A 5,000-nucleotide genomic window follows, 5' to 3' on the forward strand; every position below is an offset into this window, starting at 1 on the left:
CTCGTTAAAGGATTTAAAGTGTACTCATTCCGATTACGGGGCCTCGGATGAGTCCCGTATCGTTATTTTTCGTCACTACCTCCCCGTGCCGGGAGTGGGTAATTTGCGCGCCTGCTGCCTTCCTTGGATGTGGTAGCCGTTTCTCAGGCTCCCTCTCCGGAATCGAACCCTGATTCCCCGTTACCCGTTACAACCATGGTAGGCGCAGAACCTACCATCGACAGTTGATAAGGCAGACATTTGAAAGATGCGTCGCCGGTACGAGGACCGTGCGATCAGCCCAAAGTTATTCAGAGTCACCAAGGCAAACGGACCAGACAAGCCAATCCGATTGGTTTTGATCTAATAAAAGCGTCCCTTCCATCTCTGGTCGGGACTCTGTTTGCATGTATTAGCTCTAGAATTACCACAGTTATCCAAGTAACGTGGGTACGATCTAAGGAACCATAACTGATTTAATGAGCCATTCGCGGTTTCACCTTAATGCGGCTTGTACTGAGACATGCATGGCTTAATCTTTGAGACAAGCATATGACTACTGGCAGGATCAACCAGGGAGCTGCGTCAACTAGAGCTGAGCAGCCGGCCGCCCGGGAGTGTGTCCCGGGGGCCCGCGCGAACACGCAAGCGTCCGCTCAATTATTCTGCAAACAGGAGGAGGCCGAGCTCCCCTGCACGATACACCTCGAAACCCTCTCAGGTCCCGGCGGCGCGCAGCGCCGTCCTAGGTACTTGGTCGGTTTCGAGAGAGGCGCAATCGCCCGGAGTTAGGCGAGTAGACGGTTTTAGTGCGAACACCCTTGCTCCCAACTGAGCTTGCCGCTGCCGACAGAGGCCCGGGAGCGTGCTGTCGTGGCATTGCCGGCGGGAGACAACACGCGCCACCTATGGTGACCGGCAGCTCCAACGCCAGCGCCACACAAGGGCAAAGCCCCACTTGGGTGCAGAAGCGAACTCTCCCAGCACAGCGCACGCGCCAACACGTCCGCACAACTGCGATACAAACCACCTGCGAGAACCGCTGGGGCGACCGAGCAGCAGACGGCGTCGCGGCGCCGAGTGCCAGGCGGCGGCGCATCCTCAACGCACACAGTCCTCAATCAGACCAGCACACTGCAGATGTCCACCGCGCTTCGCACCGGGCTCGGCTGAACCAACTTTGGCCGCCAGGCGCCGCGTGCAGGGTGCGCCGCAGCGTATCTGCGCCGCCTGCCGGGCCCGTCGGCTGGCGCTCCTGCCACTCGGCGCCCCCCACCAGCCGGCTGTTGCGCGTGCGCCCACGCAGCGCGCGGCCAACACGCCGGGCGGCCCCCCTTCACCGGCCGGGAACAGTCCCACCAAGCCACCGCCGCGTATCGCTTCATACCCACATGGGCCTAGTCACGTGTGTGGATGTGGCGGGTACCGCTGAAACAACCGGTTAATAGCTGTACCGATCGTCGCCATCACAGATTCACCTCCAGCGTGAACAACCGCTCAACAACGGATTTCCAGTTCATTTGCGTATCTTGGGCAGTAAACGTAGATGTCCACCTACATTTGCGAATTCAACAATTCTTGCATGCCAGGATGTCATGTGTCACGACACGCTACATCAGACCACATACACACTGCGACATGTGCAGAAGAGAACACGTGGAAGGTGGCCCGCGCAAGTATGCGATGTCCCTTCCGCGATCCACTGTCAACCGGCATCTGCGGCATGTCCCAGATATGGAACGCGGTCCACCAGGGTAGCACTTTGTGTGAGGCAATACGACAAAGTCGGAATACACGCGTCACTACATCAGACGGCTCACGCTGACCTGACCTGACCTGACCTGACCTGACTCACCGCACCACCACCCCCAGCGACCCAGGGTGACATACAATGCGTTCGTACGTTCCTCCCACACGCCTCTACGGCGTACCACAGTGCAACCTAGCTGTTATTGGGAGACGAGACAAGTAGCATCGAGCACAACATATGGAAATTGAGATTCGACACCGTTGGGCACAGCCAGCGTACAGTCACACGTATCACACTACTTCACTCTGTACGTAACTACCGATGATCGGTACAGCGTGTGGGTTACGCGTACGACATCAGCGGACAATGGACACAGACCATACCACGACGTACACTGAGGGCGTCGACATCTGAATGCAACTGAACAGCTGCGAGGCTCATTTAACACTCACACGCCAGACCGACCAGCTTGAGAGGACAGAGACACAAAGAGGGGGACAGAGGGGGGGGGGGGGCCGATATAGTCCTATTGCAGTACAATTGACAGTGGATAGCGGGAATATGTGGAAAGTAAGCAACACTCGCAAGACATCTACATGAGGATAACAACGACACCAGAGATTCCGAGCAGTGAACTATGTTAGGCAAAGGGACAACGTGGGTTAGGTTAAGGGACAACGTGGGTTAGGTTAAGGGACAACGTGGGTTAGGTTAAGGGACAACGTGGGTTAGGTTAAGGGACAACGTGGGTTAGGTTAAGGGACAACGTGGGTTAGGTTAAGGGACAACGTGGGTTAGGTTAAGGGACAACGTGGGTTAGGTTAAGGGACAACGTGGGTTAGGTTAAGGGACAACGTGGGTTAGGTTAAGGGACAACGTGGGTTAGGTTAAGGGACAACGTGGGTTAGGTTAAGGGACAACGTGGGTTAGGTTAAGGGACAACGTGGGTTAGGTTAAGGGACAACGTGGGTTAGGTTAAGGGACAACGTGGGTTAGGTTAAGGGACAACGTGGGTTAGGTTAAGGGACAACGTGGGTTAGGTTAAGGGACAACGTGGGTTAGGTTAAGGGACAACTTGAGTTAGGTTAAGGGACAACTTGAGTTAGGTTAAGGGACAACTTGAGTTAGGTTAAGGGACAACTTGAGTTAGGTTAAGGGACAACTTGAGTTAGGTTAAGGGACAACTTGAGTTAGGTTAAGGGACAACTTGAGTTAGGTTAAGGGACAACTTGAGTTAGGTTAAGGGACAACTTGAGTTAGGTTAAGGGACAACTTGAGTTAGGTTAAGGGACAACTTGAGTTAGGTTAAGGGACAACTTGAGTTAGGTTAAGGGACAACTTGAGTTAGGTTAAGGGACAACTTGAGTTAGGTTAAGGGACAACTTGAGTTAGGTTAAGGGACAACTTGAGTTAGGTTAAGGGACAACTTGAGTTAGGTTAAGGGACAACTTGAGTTAGGTTAAGGGACAACTTGAGTTAGGTTAAGGGACAACTTGAGTTAGGTTAAGGGACAACTTGAGTTAGGTTAAGGGACAAATTGAGTTAGGTTAAGCGATAATCTGGTACAGCCACAGTTAGGTTAAGCGATGATCTGGTACAGCCACAGTTAGGTTAAGCGATGATCTGGTACAGCCACAGTTAGGTTAAGCGATAATCTGGTACAGCCACAGTTAGGTTAAGCGATAATCTGGTACAGCCACAGTTAGGTTAAGCGATAATCTGGTACAGCCACAGTTAGGTTAAGCGATAATCTGGTACAGCCACAGTTAGGTTAAGCGATAATCTGGTACAGCCACAGTTAGGTTAAGCGATAATCTGGTACAGCCACAGTTAGGTTAAGCGATAATCTGGTACAGCCACAGTTAGGTTAAGCGATAATCTGGTACAGCCACAGTTAGGTTAAGCGATAATCTGGTACAGCCACAGTTAGGTTAAGCGATAATCTGGTACAGCCACAGTTAGGTTAAGCAATAAAGTTGGTTAAATTTGGTATTGTGGGAAAGGGGGAAGAGAGAGAGAGGGGGGGGGGGGGTGGATAGTGGTGGCAGTACGCGGATGCCTGAGTCACCGTCAGATACGTCACGTCGGTTCGATGCTTGTAGCAAGAGGCTGGCGGGTCTGTGTCTCTCACTTCTGCAATTTTTCATGTGGTATAACACGAGGGCGGGGGGTGATATTTGGTGCCCCTCTGTGTAGGATGTGTGTTGGTTTATCTGAGCAATGGTAGTTGTCGGAGGAGTGGGGTATTGTGCTTTTATAGGTGGACCTACTGCTCTGGTTATCATAGTGTCGACGGTGCAATGTCGCAGAGAGGATGCACTCGACATTGTCGCATTCCAGATGTTTACGTATTGTGTGTCTCCGTTGCAGGCCGAGAGTGGTGCATGTTCGAGTGTCTGGCTGACGTGCGATTCACGTTGTGTGCCCAGTCTTACAGCACGTATAGGGACATTCGCATAAATCATCTATATGTGGCCTTGCATCATTTACTAAGCAGTGCCGTGAGACGACCGAACTATTAGGAAAGTACTGATGTACCGCATAATGTTTACCTTCCACCACACGGCGAGTATCGACTGTGCCCAGCGTTGCCACCGCAGGCAGCGGTCACCGTCACCATTGTGCGGCGGAACGGAACATCTATATCCTCAGAGGAGCACTCTTTGCCGCCGGGCGTCAGGTCTCGCGGCCTGCCGGCCAGCGCCCACGACGAACTTACTGCATGTATAGGGACAGCGGGAATTTGGCATACTTGATATAACTCTTCATGAGACGCAAGATATAGGGGTGGATTGCAACTTACGACTGCGAGAAAAGTCCGCCGTTCATCCGCCGGAGTTGCGATTTCGGCGGGGCACGTACGGTCGCGGGTGGAGCACTTGGTGCGGCGTACGCACCCGGGTTGCGGCTCCTGCGCTGGAGGGGGGTGCAGGTTTTGTGTGGGTGGGCTCGGCAAATGAGCACTGTGGGCCCCATACATGGCCTAGTCCGCGTGGCCTCCCCCAGGTGGCGGTACCGTCGTTGCACCACGTCATGTCGCGGGGCACCTACAGATGGCGCACGTACTGTTGGCATTGCACGTGCTTCCGTCCTATCTTCATAGATGGCGATGCCGTCTTTTGCCACTCTGCCTCGCGCAGTTCACGCACATTCCCATAGGTGGCCGTACCCTAACGACTTATCACCACCCACACTAACCGCCCCGGGGACTTGCCAACGACACACCCTATCCCAAGTCTATTTTCTTACGAAGCATCATGTGTTATTATAT

At 53.3% G+C, this 5,000-nt stretch overlaps 1 non-coding gene across 1 annotated transcript in view; it reads right to left on the bottom strand.

Moving 5' to 3' along the window:
• LOC126320250 (small subunit ribosomal RNA) overlaps positions 1-558 on the bottom strand; it is a 1,893-nt gene extending 1,335 nt beyond the window's left edge. Inside the window, exon 1 of the ribosomal RNA XR_007557987.1 lies at positions 1-558. This exon is cut by the window's left edge and continues 1,335 nt beyond it. This is a non-coding gene — a ribosomal RNA (small subunit ribosomal RNA).
• Positions 559-5,000: the final 4,442 nt, after the last annotated feature.

The sequence above is a fragment of the Schistocerca gregaria genome, unplaced genomic scaffold (genome assembly GCF_023897955.1).
Source record: "Schistocerca gregaria isolate iqSchGreg1 unplaced genomic scaffold, iqSchGreg1.2 ptg000705l, whole genome shotgun sequence".
NCBI classification, from domain to species: Eukaryota; Metazoa; Arthropoda; class Insecta; order Orthoptera; family Acrididae; genus Schistocerca; species Schistocerca gregaria.